The sequence below is a fragment of the Taudactylus pleione genome, unplaced genomic scaffold (assembly GCF_031769625.1).
Source record: "Taudactylus pleione unplaced genomic scaffold, aTauple2 ptg000122l, whole genome shotgun sequence".
NCBI classification, from domain to species: Eukaryota; Metazoa; Chordata; class Amphibia; order Anura; family Myobatrachidae; genus Taudactylus; species Taudactylus pleione.
Genome location: NW_028284524.1, coordinates 3,292,650 through 3,307,672, shown reverse-complemented (window position 1 = coordinate 3,307,672; position 15,023 = coordinate 3,292,650). Strand labels below are relative to the sequence as shown.

The following is a 15,023-nucleotide window of genomic DNA, read 5'->3' as shown; positions in this document are numbered from 1 at the left end:
GCAACTAAATACCAAATACCCCTTAACTGGAAAATGCCAAACACTCCCAGCCGTCAGGAACTCCTAAACAGGATATGGTTAATTTCCAAAATGGAATATATCACTAGTGTACAGGTTAACACTAAATGGAGATTCCACTCTGTCTGGAACCCTTGGTATTCCCACCATAATGTACCCCTCCCAGGCCTCAGTTAATACCTCTCAGAACGCTCCTACTATACTCATATCTGTCTCTCTTTATTTCTTTCCCCCCGACTCGCTTCCCCCCCCATGACCCTTCATCCTAACCTACATTGATTTGGGCTACTATTTTTGACCCGCTATGGTTATTTTGAATTCAAATGTTTTCACCATCTTCTACTGGTTTACATTTTCCAATTGTTGTAAAACCCTTTTTTTAATGGTTTTATCTACATGATTCCTGAGTTTTCATGTGTATCAACATTTAATGATGTACAAGAGTTCTATTCTCATGTTTTCTCTAATGTGTTCAATAAACGAGTATGAAAAAAAAGATTGTATCTCAGCCAGCAGGGTCAAAGAGTTATCTTCTCTCTGTTAATACCCCCTAGAATGAAGGGCTGTTCTTTTGTCCTTGTGGTCAGACCTCCAGGGTTCAGCTCCCCAATCCTCATGGAGCACTGCATAGAGGTGAACTGGCTTTAGCAGTAGACATCAATTCCCAAGCCCTCTCATAAACAGTCACTATGACGTGCAAGCTGTGTATCTCTGGAAGCCAAGTACAGTAACTGTGGTCCGGCTCAAGTGTAGGGATCCGATCGGATCTGTCTTTGCAAATCGGCACTCCTTCCCGTAGGAACGAGTGGGGGCTCCAGGAAACCAAATGCGTAGGTTCCCGCAGGCAAGCTCAGAAAACTTTTACTTTTTGAAGTCTTTTGAATATTAGGAGGTCATATTGGATCCCTGATAAAGTTAAGTAGTCCATTGCCGCATTGATTACTTCTGTAATTCGCCATGCTTCCATTGGGCCGGGCAACCTGTCCCTGAAAATGTGATTTATCAGCTTAGTGGCAGTCTCTTGGACGATGCTGCACGGAGCCTTGGTTGGGAATCTTTGGCATGCGGCTACCTGGTCTTTGGGGGCACCTTCACATATTCTACAGAATTAATGCTTTTGCATCCAAAGATGCCAGTTTCGGAGTCTATGGTGCTGTACAGTTTGTGAGTATACCCTTCCTAAAGCTGGGTACACACTATACGTTATATATTGGCTAATCTTGCTATCTCTGATGAATTGCAGTGACCATTGTACAGTGGACCTGATTCAGAGGTGCTCACTCTGAATCAGGGCGGCTGCTTTTTTTTTTTTTCTTTAAACCGGCCTCCTGGCTTTTGCGAGCGGCCAGGTGATGGTCGCGACCATCGGGCTTGCGATGAGACCCTTGTGGTAAGGTCTCGTCTGCCGCAAGCCCCAGTGAGCTTCCGGCTCTAATAGAGCCGGAAGCTCACTACTGACATCACTAGTAATGTCAGTAGGGCCGCCCTCAAACAGCAGGCGTTCCTTTGGGAACGCCTCCGTTTGGCCAGCCTCCCCGCCTACAAAATGGGGCGAGCTGTCGATCAACTTCGACAGCCACCCCGTTTGTAGAGAGCCCCGGAGCGAGTGAATTTCTCAATCGCTCCGGGGCTTGCGCACGCAGTGCCCCACCATCGACCCGCTTGCGAACGGGTCTGAATCAGGCACAGTGTGCATTCACAATTCTTCGTTTGATTAATTCCTATCTGATGTGCTGCACGTCAGATGGGAGGATGCACCGTACGATGTGGTAACATTACACCTGTAACAATATATTGTGACTGCCTGAAATGTGGAACCCATGGACATCATCAAATGCTGGGTTTCCACCTTTGTTATGCTTTTCCAGGTCTTTATGGTAGCTTTCTTCAGTTGTTTGTTTGTGGGTCTTTCGGGTTGAGATCAGGTGATTGATTCAATCATTGCAGAATATAATTTTACAATTCATACGGCTACTTCTGTCTTCTGTCACATCTTCAATAAACACTAATGCCCCAGTGCCATTGGAAGCTATGCATGCCCATGCCTGCACACTGCCTTCATTGTGTTTTACAGATGATGTGGTATGCTTTGGATCATGAGCCATTCTAAGCCTTCTCTATACCTGTTTCTTCCCATCACTCTGGTCCATGTTGATCTTATGGGGCCCATATATCTAGCCGCTATCAGGGCAATTCCCCTTTCTGCTGATGCCAGTGTTGGGGAACTGGAGAAATCCAACATGGTGGACAATCTCGATTTCCCCGATTCCGACTCGAAAATGGTCGTAATCGGCTAGTCAGGGATTTTTTACATGTTGATTTTTGTCTTTTCTCAGACTGAGAACCGATTGGCATTGGTAGAATGTTGAACGTTCTGCTCCAAGACATGGCTGACTTTTTTAGATGTTTTTGGCAAAATCTTATTTGGACTTTCTATTCATTAGGCTTATAAATAGGTTGCACCCTCTGTATGTGCTCTCTCGATATACTCCTTTATGGTAGACTTGGATAATGATATGCCTACAAACTGGAGAGTGTTCTTCACATGACTGGATGTTTTGAAGAAGTTTTTTTTTTACCACTGTTGTCTTCTGTGGACGTCCAGGTTTTTTTTATGTTGCCTAGCTCACCAGTGCGTTCTTTTTTTTTTCTCATGTACAAAACTGTTAATTTGGCCACTCCTAAGGTTCCCACCATCTCTCTGATGGATTTGTTTTGTGTTTGCAGCCTAAGGATGGTCTGTTTCACTTGCATTTCACTTGCAGCTTCCAAATGCAAATGCCACACTTGGAATCAACTCAAGACCTTTTGCCTGCTAAACCTAAGGAATAGCCTACATCTGTCCATGAGACAGCTTTTCAGTCACTTGTACAATTACTTTTGGTCCCTTGAAAAGAGGAGGATACATATTAAACAGTTGTAATTCTTAAACCCTTCCTCCATTTTGGATGTAAATACTCTCAAATTATAGCTGATAGTCTGCACTTTAAAACCATATTTATTATATTCTAAAAGTAAATTGACTGCATGGTCACCATCACATGGGGTCCCACTAAATTGAGAATCAACAAATGTATTATTAAAAATGCAAAAAAAATAATATATATAGCGATATATATTATTTTTTTTGCATTTTTAATAATACATTTGTTGACTCTCAATTTAGTGGGAACCCATGTGATGGTGACCATGCAGTCAATTTAGTTAAATATGGTTTTAAAGTGCAGACTATCAGCTATAATTTGAGGGTATATACATCCAAAATGGAGGAGTGGAGGAGGGGTTTAGGTGTATGTATATGTATATGTGTGTATGTATGTATATATATATATATATATATATATATATATATATATTATATATATATATATATATATATATAATATATATATATATCACAGGGTTTCTTTAAAATTAGTTTCTTGATGTTGCTAATAGATAGTAGCCTCCACAATCAGGAGTGGTCTCAATTGTCGTAGTGTAGAGACCTCATGATGTTAAGTTAGTATTGCCTTATTGGTAGAGGCAAAATATTTGTAAAGACAATGACGTCTTAAAAAAAGATTATGCTCCTGACGAAGGTGTCCATATGCACGGAAACACGTTGAGCAAATATCCTATGAAAATGTATATTGAACTCGCTGCCAGTATTACCAGAATGGGGTTGAAACATGATCTAAGTGATTTTGAGCATCGTATGATTCTTGCTGCAAAACGGAGTGGTAAAAACTGCTTATGATCAGGAATTTTCACACACAACAGTCTTTAGAGTTTACAGAGAATGATGAACAGAGCGAAAAGTATTCAGTGAACGTCAGTTCCGTGGGCAAAAATTCCTCATTGATGAGGGAGGACAGAGGAAAATGGACAAACTAAGTCAGGCTGACAGGAAGGTGGCAGTAACTCTAATAACCATGTGTTAAAACAATGGTATGCAGAAGAGTATTGCTGAATACACAGCACATTGAACTTTGAAGTGAATGGGTCACAGCAGCAGAAGTCCACACCGGGTTCTACCCCTGTAAGCTAAAACCAGTATAGTGAGGCTGCAGTGGGCACAGGTTCATCAAAACTGGACAGTTGAAGATTTAAAAAAGAAAAGAATATTCATATAGCCTGTGTCATTTAAACAATGCTCAATTAGTCTTAAGGGGCATAATGTGTGAAAAGAGAACTTTTCCCACACCATTACACTACCGCCACGACAAGCACCCACTCTGAACAAGGCAGGATGTTTCATGGATTCATGTAGTTTATGTAAAGCCTATCCCAACCAACTCTGCACGTTGCAGCATAAATCCAGATCCTGCAGACCATACAATGTTTAACACAGCCTTAAAAAGGGGGTAGATACCTCATATAAAAATATCACAGAAGCAATGTGGTCACATACCACATGCACCCCAGATATAGGAGTGGTGAGTGCAGTGGTGTATATATATGTGTGTATATATATATATATATATATATATATATTTTCCTCCATAGGGAAAATGTGGTTGGAGTGGTTCAGGCACCAAACAGTTAAGCTTTCAGCTCCCAGGATGCCTCGGGTCCTCCTCCACATATACTCTGCCCCTGGCCACAGGCACTCAGTTTTGAGTTTGGTGTGGCAGGATTCAGACACCTCCTCTGTTATGAGATGCACAGAGACCACTATCATTGTTGTACTGGCTGCTGGTCTCGGGAGGTTTGGGTCTGGTCTCCCTGTATACCTCTCCCCAGAGGCCAGGTTATACAGTTCTCAAAATCCTACCAAACCTTGCGATTTGAGTAGTTGATCAGGGCTCATTGCAAGTATGTTGTATATGCAATGTATGTGACTTTTGCTAGCTCTGCTGTGTTGTTACTGCCTTTTTTTTCGTTCCGGTATAACTATCACTACTATTTCTCCTCAACCCTTTGCTACAGGTGTGTGGGAAATTTTTATTTATTTTTTTTCAAATTGTACTTCATATTTATTTTGTTATATGTGAAGGCAGTCACATTTGCACTTACTTATTATGTCTTAGAGTAAGGGTAAACAGAAAACTGAGGCCCCGGTGCTGGTTTCATGTAAAAGTTGTTTGGCAGGCTTGTCCCCTCAGGACAATGTGCTGTTTGTTGAAGAACCACCTCACCAGTCCAGTTTACCAACCCCTGTATAGGAGCCATCTTGGGTGTCCTCCTTGTCTCAGGTTATGATGCAGCTAGTGGACCGTTTGGCTACTCCCTTAATGGGATACCCACAGCAGTTCCAGCCTGCTATGTTTGTTCCCCCTGTACATCCTTCTTGGATAGATGTTTATGCCCACTCAAGTCACAGTATGGCTCAGTCAGCTGCTGCATTTCAACAAATGTTGCAGGCGAACAGACCGGTAGTCACTAAAGCGCCTAAGCGGATGATATCATTTTATCAGTCTGCTCAGCATGTAGATTCAGATGCATCATCGGAGGAATCAAGTGATACACCGGGTTATTCTCCAGGGTCTATCTCAAGAGAGGAGGACCATCCTTCTACAGTGGATGTTCCTTCTTTGGTGAGGGCAATTATATCAATCCTAAATATACAGCATAATGAGCCAGCACCTAGACCTAGGGCTCCACTGTTTCAACACCAAAAGGTGGTAAAAGCTGAGTTTCCGAAGTCTGAGCAGCTCACCGAACTTATGGAAGTAACCCGGATAAACGGTTCCATGTTACAAAAAGATTATCATATTTAGAAAAATGTGTATGGGTGCACTCCCCAGTCAGTTCTTATATCGGTTATACACTAGCAGCTCACACAGCAGGATCTGATCCCTGCTAAAAAAGGTCAATGTAACACAAGTAGATGTGGAGCGCTGGTATGAATAACCACACAAATTGTAATAACAGTGTATTTATTTTTTAAAAATTAATTTTAAAATTGTACTAGCATATATCAAGCAGTATATAAAAATAAAGTATAATAAAAGATGGTACAATCCAGTGTTGTAGTCTGTTCAAGCTCTTTTAATTGATAATTCCCCAGATTCCTTTTCTTAAAGGTTAACTTCAAAAAAGGTGCTAAATGGTGATGTACATGAATTGATGAGTGATCTTCCTTTGACTCAATATTGGTTATTAATATTTGCACACATATATGAAGGTCCCCAAATGAAAGTCAAAATCCTTAGTACACTTCAGAATATTAGACTTATCCACTCATAGTGCCGTATTTAGGACATAGATATGCAATATGGAATGAGTAATTGATGTGTACTCACTGGTAGAGGTCCCACGCAGGTGTGCTCTCAACCACTCATGCAAGTGGGTTTCTGAGTCTGCTGTGCAGTCTGGTAAAGCCGCTGATGGGCACAATAAGTGGGGGTGCAAGCAACTGCTGGATCCTCTGTGTGGTCCGGATAAGATCGCTGTGGACACAGTGAGTGGGAGGAGAGCAATAAGACCACTGCCATCTCTAGTGGTCTGGCAGTGAGTAATGATCAGTGCTGGACTGCCTCCTTCCTGGTAAAATGAAGTGTGGAAAGGAAATGGACCGGTAAGCGGGGTGATCAAAAGAACATGAGCTGATCAGATTCTCTATCCTTGATGCGTTTCTCCGGGAATAACAACCCCGGTTTCCTCAGAAGGTGTGACCTTCTGATATTGGCACAGTCTCCATCTGTTCTACAACACCATCTCCAACGGACGTTTGCCTGCCTACAGACACACGGCTGGACCATCAATTGGAAGAAATCCTCACTTTCTCCTATACAGCGGATGGTCTATCTGGGGTCACTTATGGATTCTCAGACACAAAGGGTATTTCTGCCATAGGACAAGATTTTGACCCTAATGTTGCGAATGCACAAATTGCTGCAAAGGGTATCCTTTTTATCAACGATGCAGCTACTGGGGTCAATGTTGTCCACCTTCGACATGGTGGAATATGCTCAATTCAATTCCAGGCCTGTGCAACAAATCGCTTCTCTCCCGGTGGAACAGGCAATATCATCTTATATGGTCCCAAAGGATCCTACTCACTCTGGAGGTTCGGCTCTCTCCCTTGTGGTGTCTACAGAAGGCTCATCTGGACAAGGGTCGCCCATTTTGCATTCCAAATCGGGTGCTTCTCACCACGGATGCCAGTTTTCGCAGATGAGGGGCGGTGGCAGGTCATCATACCTTTCAGGGAAGATGGACAAATCAGGAAGTCACCTGCCCATAAACATCCTGGAGGTGCACGCAGTATACAAAGCGCTCATCCTGGCACAGGACCTATTCCAAGGCAGGCTGGTCCAGATTCAGTCAGACAACGCGACAACAGTAGCCTAACTCCATCATCAAGAAGGCACGCAAAGTCATGCAGCTATGAAAGAAGTGACAAACATTCTGATTTGGGCAGAACGTCATCTTCCAGTTTTCTCGGCAATATTCATCCCTGGAGTCCTCAACTGGGAAGCGGACTTCCTAAGTCATCAGGACATACACGCCGGAAAACAATGGGGCCTACCAGACGTGGATCTCATAGCCTCACGTCACAACCCCAAGGTTCCAAGGTATGGGTCCAGGACCAGTGACCCCTCAGCAGCCTTCGTGGACGCACTGGCAGTGAAGTGGGCTTATCTCTTTCTTCCAATTTCCCTCCCGAGGGTCCTCAAGAAATTCAAGCAGGAAGGCGGCACAGTGATACTGGTAGCTCCTGCTTGGCCCAGGTGCCATTGGTTCACCGACATACGGAATCTATCCATAGATACTCTGTTTCCTCTTCCTCTATGGCCGGATCTGTTAGTGCAGGATCTGTATCTGGACCTATTTCGTCTCTTTGACGGCGTGGCTCTGGAGTCTTCCATCTGAAGAGCCAAAAGTTTTCTCCAGCTCTGTGATTCAAATGATGCTTAGTGCACGAAAGCCTTCATCTGCCTGCATCTATTACAGAGTTTGGCATTCTTTTGGTCAATGGCGTTCTCACAGAAAGTATGACCCTAAGGTTTTTAGGGTTTTCTGGGTACTTGCTTTTCTCCAGACTGGGTTAGACCTCTGTCTCCGCCTGGCCACTCTGAGAGTACAGATTTCTGCGCTGTCAGTTTGGTTCCAGCGAAAGATTGCTCCTCTGCCGGATGTTAGAATTTTTTTCAGGGTGTACTCTGTCTTTAGTTCTCAAGGGGTTACAAGCTCCCCCATTTGAACCTCTGGACTCGGATTTGAAGGGGTTGACAGCGAAGTCACTTTTTCTCCTCTCTATCTCTTCTGCACGCAGAGTCTCTGATTTGGCAATGCTCTCTTGTCGCTCCCCCTGTCACAATTGGTGTCTGGGAGTTACTTGACTCAGGTGATGAACTGGATTCAGCGGAGCCCGGCTTGACTGGAATCATGGATGACGTTAATAGCTCTATTGCATAAGAATGTGTAGCAGTGAGAACTGCCTTTGGTGATAAATGACAGGAACTAGAAACTTGAAACATTGGAGTGGGACCAGTAGGAAACTTGAAAGAACCGGACTGGGACTGGCAGGAAAGCTTGGTGAGCTAGACGGGGTACCAGTAGGTAGACTTGGTGTGGCTGGGTAGCCATATGATGATTGGTGGTAGCACAGAAGCTACTTGGAGCGGCTGGGTAGCCGTAAGATGAGCGGTGGTAGCACTGAAGCTACTTGGAGCGGCTGGGTAGCCCTATGATGAGCGGTGGTAGCACGGACGCTACTTGGAGCGGCTGGGTAGCCATATGATGAGCGGTGGTAGCATGGACGCTACTTGGAGTGGCTGGATAGCCGTATAATGAATGGTGGCAGTACGGACTGCTTGGAGCGGCTTAGGAAGCCGTAAGGTGATTGATGGTAGCACGGTAGCTACTTGGAGCAGCTGGATAGCCGTAAGATGAGTGGTGGTAGCACGGAAGCTACTTGGTGCGGCTAGGGAGCCGTAAGGTGATTGATGGTTGCACGGCAGGTACTTGATGCGGCTGGGAAGCCGTATGGAGAATGGCTAGATAACTGGATTCCAGGTATAATGGAGGACGACTGTAACTCCGGTATGGACCGTAGGGTAACTGGACTCCAGGTATAATGGAGGACGGCTGTAACTCCGGTTAGGACCGGAGGGTTACTGGACTCCAGGTATAATGGAGGACAACTTCTGGGTATGCCAGGTATTGCTGTAAGCAGGATTTCTGGGTTTACCAGGTATTGCTGTAAGCAGGATTTCTGGATTTGCCAGGTATTGCTGTAAGCAGGATTTCTGGATTTGACAGGTATTGCTGTTAGCAGGATGACTGGTCTGAGAACCAGCAGGTTTTCCAGATGCACCAGGGGTTGCTGCCAGCAGGAGCCTGGGATACACAAGTACACAGAGAAACAGATACATAGTCAGGTGCATAAATATTGGGACATTGACAGAATTTTCATATTTTGGCCTCTATTCACCACCACAATGGCTTTGAAATGAAACAAACAAGATGTGATTTAACTGCAGACTTTCAGATTTAATTTGAGGGTAATTACATCCAAATCAGGTGAATGGTGTAGGAATTACAACGGTTTCTATATGTAGCTCCCACTTTTTAAGGGGTCAAAAGTAATGGGACAAACTAAACAATCCTAAATCTAACTTTCACTTTTTAATACTTTGTTGCAAATCCTTTGCAGGCAATTACAGCCTGAAGTCTGGAACGCATAGACATCACCAGACGCTGGGTTTCATCCCTGGTGATGCTCTGCCAGGCCTCTACTTCAAATGTCTTCAGTTCCTGCTTGTTATTGGGGCATTTTCCCTTCAGATTTGTCTTCATCAAGTGAAATGCATGCTCAATCAGATTCAGGTCAGGGGATTGACTTGGCCATTGCATAACATTCCACTTTTTAGCCTTAAAAAACTCTTTGGTTGCTTTTGCAGTATGCTTCGGGTCATTGTCCATCTGCACTGTGAAGCGCCGTCCAATGAGTTCTGAAGCATTTGACTGAATATGAGCATATAATATTGCACAAAACACTTCAGAATTCATTCTGCTGCTTTTGTCAGCAGTCACATCATCAATAAATACAAGGGAACCAGTTCCATTGGCAGCCACACATGCCCACGCCATGACACTACCACCACCATGCTTCACTGATGAGGTGGTATGTTTTGGATCATGAGCAGTTCCTTTCCTTCTCCATACTCTTCTCTTCCCATCACTCTGGTACAAGTTGATCTTTGTCTCATCTGTCCATAGGATGTTGTTCCAGAACTGTAATGGCTTTTTTAGATGTTGTTTGGCAAACTCTTATCTGGTCTATCTGTTTTTGTGGCTCACCAATGGTTTACTTCTTGTGGTGAACCCTCTATATTCATTCTTGTGAAGTCTTCTCTTGATTGTTGACTTTGACACATATACACCTACCTCCTGGAGAGTGTTCTTGATTCGGCCAACTGTTGTGAAGGGGTTTTTCTTCACCTGGGAAATAAATCTTCTGTCATCCACCACAGTTGTTTTCCGTGGTCTTCCGGGTCTTTTGATGTTGCTTAGCTCTCCGGTGCATTCTTTCTTTTTAAGAATGTTCCAAACAGTTGATTTGGCCACACCTAATGTTTTTGCTATCTCTCTGATGGGTTTGTTTTGATTTTTCAGCCTAATGATGGCTTGCTTCACTGATAGTGACAGCTCTTTGGATCTCATATTGAGAGTCGCCAGCAACTGATTCCAAATGCAAATCTCACACCTAGAATCAACTCCAGATCTTTTACGTGCTTAACTGATAATGAAATAACGAGGGAATAGCTCACACCTGTCCATGAAATAGCTTTTGAGTTGATAGAACCCATTACTTTTGGCCCCTTAAAAAGTGGGAGGCACATATAGAAACCATTGTAATTCCTACACCGTTCACCTGATTTGGATGCAATTACCCTCAAATTAAATCTGAAAGTCTGTAGTTAAATCACATCTTGTTTGTTTCATTTCAAAGCCATTGTGGTGGTGAATAGAGGCCAAAATATGAAAATTCTCAATGTCCCAATATTTATGCACCTGACTGTAGCACAATCTGTACACCACGGGAAGTAACGAGATGTTTAGGTACTGAATGCTATCAGAGGAGGATCTTTATACTCTGGGTCTAGCAGGAATTGGTGGATACAGTCAGGTGGTCTGGCAGTAGCATTCTGAGTGGTGGAGGGCACATCATGCAGAGAGAGCAAACATATCTGCAGCACTGAGAGTCAGAACTACACCTGCAATTCCAATCAAGCCTAGCAGTGTTCACAGACAGAGGAGAGCCCAGGTGAATAATCAATGTGGAAAGGAGATCTCAGTCCATATGCAATCACAGAAGTGTTACAGCCAGCATGATTCAGAGCAGATCTCCCAGGCGAATTGCACACACAGATCCACAGAGCAGCTGGCAGAGACAAGCCTCAATGCAAAAGGTAAAAACTAGCCAGGGTTGTGACACCCCTTTTGTGATTTTTCACCAGTATAGATCCGTTCTCTGTACATGGGCGTGTTACCTTCCTAAGGTAGTGTCCTGTTTTCATGAAAATTAAGAGATACCTTTCTGTAGGTGAAGCCTCCCTGGATGTGGTTCGTGCTGTCAGTATCTATGTGTATCGTAGAAACTCTTTTAGAAAATCAGACGCTCCTTTTTGTCTTCTATGGTTTTCACAAACGAGGCTGGCCAGCTAATAAACAAACTCTGGCTCGATGGTTATGTATGACTATCTCTCTGGTTTACACGCAGGCTGATCTCCTTGTTCCAAACAGGGCGACAGCACATTCTATCCGGTCTGTGAGCGGCGGGTTCTCCTTTCTGCTCAGGAGCATCCCCACCTGTAGGGGAACTGCTTTAGGACATCCCCATAGTATCCCTGTGGATCCCTATATACCCTGAAGAAGAAAATAAGAGTTATGGTAGACTTACCTTTTGTTAACTCTTTTTCTTCGAGGTCCACAGGCCACCCACCCTGACGCACCTGGCTGCATTGGGTAATTTTTAATTTCGGTCACGGATTCCCTCATCTTGTGTGAGAGTGTTTCTGGTCTACATTGTTCTTCTTTCTCTTTTTTCCTTCTCCTGCCTTGGGCTTTATTTACAGAACTGAGTGCATGTGGCCAGGGGGCGGGAGCTGAAAACTTAACTGTTTGGTGCCTGGATCACTTCAACCACATTTTCTCCATGATATCCTTGTGGATCCTATGAACTTCGAAGCAAAAGAGTTAGCAAAGGCAAGTCTACCATAACGCCAAATCGTTTAGAGAGTGCCGTAAGTAGCCATGATAACGATGCTGATGCACACTCCCGCTGTTGTTGATCGCGGTCGCTGATCAATTGAACCTGGAGAAAGATATAGACCTTTCTTTCACGATTTGGCACACATCGTTTCTTGTGTGTGCACGATGCCATGGGCGATTTGATCCTGGCCACTCCCCTCCACTATTTTTAAATGTTCCAGCTGATGCATCGTGAGGTTGTTTGCTGCCAAACGAAATATCGTTAACGATTTGCCGTTGTCAACGATCCATCTATAGGGCGATTCTCCTGGTGATGCACGGGACAGCTAAACAATTTCAAACGTCAAACTTCGCCAAAATACTAAGATTTTATTGCCTCTTAAGTTATAGGGTAAGGCATTGCAACTAAGCAATTAAGTTTTCATATAAAAACGATTTCTTAACAGACCAGTTGAAAAGGAAAACAATTTTAAAAGCATGTGATGCACAGGACTCAGAGAAAATAATATTTTCTACCTTAACAGAATGTAATGAAGTGTGAAAGTGTACATGCTTGTTAAATGCATTTGCTATTTAAATATACTTCAGAGATTGCTTTGGTATAAATTAAATAATTAAACAAATGTGAAATTTTGTGATATATATTTTTTTTTAAACCTTGTGATGCACGGGACTAGTGTGAATTATTATGTGTTTTCCAGTCTTGAAGGCTGTGTTTAGCATTTGGAACAATGATTTGGGCAATTTTATGCTTCGTTCAAAACATAATAGTTAAATTACTTGTTTCTACCATGGCCGGATTAACAATGGGGCGGATGGACCTGTAGCTCCAGGCCCTCCATTGTAAATAGGCCCACAGGTTCTCAAACTGGCTGGCCGAAGTTCCGTCCACCCTACCTTTTGTATGTAATAAAACGGTCTGCCAGCTCCGCCCCCTGGCCCGTCCAGACTAGTTATTGTTCACCTCAGTCAGACGACTGACCTGTCGGATCAATTTCTAATGGCCTCTGCTCTGTGACTCCGCCCACTGACAGCTGGTGAGCTGCGCCCAGTGGGTTGCCCTGCTGTAACGCTGAGGAGATTCCTGATTAGTGCAGCAACTCCTCAGCAGTGTCTGCTGTGCTCCTATTGGCTGAGTGACACATCACACACAGTCACTCAGCCAATCAGTGACTGTCCGGACAGGAGACTGCTGGATTCAATTTCAGGCAGAAGTTCAACATGAACACAAGAAAAATTGTAAGTCTAATGTCAGTGTGTCACATATAGGACTGTACAGGGAATAAATCACTTTTAGAAGTGTGACACCCCTCCCTGCAGGGTTGGACTGGCCCACAGGGGTACAGGGGAAATCTCTGGTGGGCCCCACTGCCTGAGGGCCCCACCCTCTTCCCTATGTGTCATGTTCCAGACTGTGCACTGTGAATTGTACAGTACATTGTTACTTTATTAAAGAGTCAGTTACCTGGTCAAGCTTGACTACTGATAAACATTGGATCTTGATTTGCTTCTATAGAAACCACACCAAAATTTGCCTAATGGTTAATCAAGCTACTGTGGTGGATGACCACACCCCTTCTGGTGGATGGCCACACCCCTTGCACATGGGCCCCATCACTGCATTCCCCCTGTGGGCCCTTAATGCCCCAGTCCGACACCGCCTCCTTCCCCTTGAAACCTCCATGTTCTTTATATCTCTATCCTCTAGCTGTAGCACCACCTCCTGTAACCCCTTAACCCCTTCAGGTTATTGGGTCTGAAGTTTGAAGTTTCAGTAATGATTCAGCACGGTAGAACTAAACAGTGGAAATGGCCAACACAGGACATTGTAAGAAAGATACAGCCTCCAGAAGTTGCAAATGCAAGAGGGTATTACTACTTCCTAGATTTAGTTTCATTTGTGTGATGCACGGGACACTTTTGTTTTTCTCTTGTTTTAGAGCAAATATAAACAATTCTCTTAATTTGTTCATGGATTTTAGTTACGTATTCAGATTACAAAGATGAGCTGTGGTGGTTTTGTTTTGTGATGATTATTATTAGTACAGTATGAAAATGTTGCCTTTCACAGTGATGCACGGGACGGAACTGCTTAGCATATTTAAATGTTAATATTTCTGTGCATATTTAAGCTATATGGCAGATTTCATATTTAATTTGAAAATACCGCATATTGGGTAGAATGAACAAAGATAAGGTACTTCCAAACAATTACAATTTACAGAAAAGTGTGCTGTGAAAACTCTGTTATATAATTGACTATTGTTTTTTATGATTTGTAACTTTTACATTGGTGTAATGAAAAACTAAAATGTAACTTAGAGGTAAATCGAAGTAGTTTCTTATACTTTTTAATGTGTACATTTAATAAATATAAACAAATTGCTGGTTAATGAAATTTAATATTTTGTAGTTTATGTTCACTTTCTGGAGAATCGCCCTATATCGTTTGGTCGTTTGTACAATCGTTCCATATGTAGGCACAATATTGTTTGTCCGGGAGTGTTCAGGAGTTCAAGGGAAATCGCAAAAGATCTTTTGCAAATCGTACCGTGTGGGGGGGCCTTTAGGGATTTAGGACCTTATTCAGAGTCGGTCGAAGCGGCCGCACGTCGTACGCTACCGATGTTCGCTATACTGCGCATGCGTAAAGTTTGTAATGCGCGTGCGCAAACTAGCCGCTACGATCAGAAATTTCTCTCTCCTTGAACACAGCCAGGTCGGTAGTTTGAGTGACAGATTGAGGCGTTTGTGGGTGGTAACAGAGGAAGGTGCTTGAAAACGGGGGAGTGGAGATCCGAACGCAGGAGTGCCTAATTATGCGAACGGTGTTTTATGGGAGTGCATACGGTTTATGG

At 43.5% G+C, this 15,023-nt stretch overlaps 1 protein-coding gene across 1 annotated transcript in view; it reads left to right on the top strand.

Moving 5' to 3' along the window:
• The window catches only part of RAB3GAP1 (RAB3 GTPase activating protein catalytic subunit 1), a 218,033-nt gene that overhangs the window by 35,769 nt on the left and 167,241 nt on the right, over nt 1–15,023 (top strand). The window lies entirely within an intron of this gene.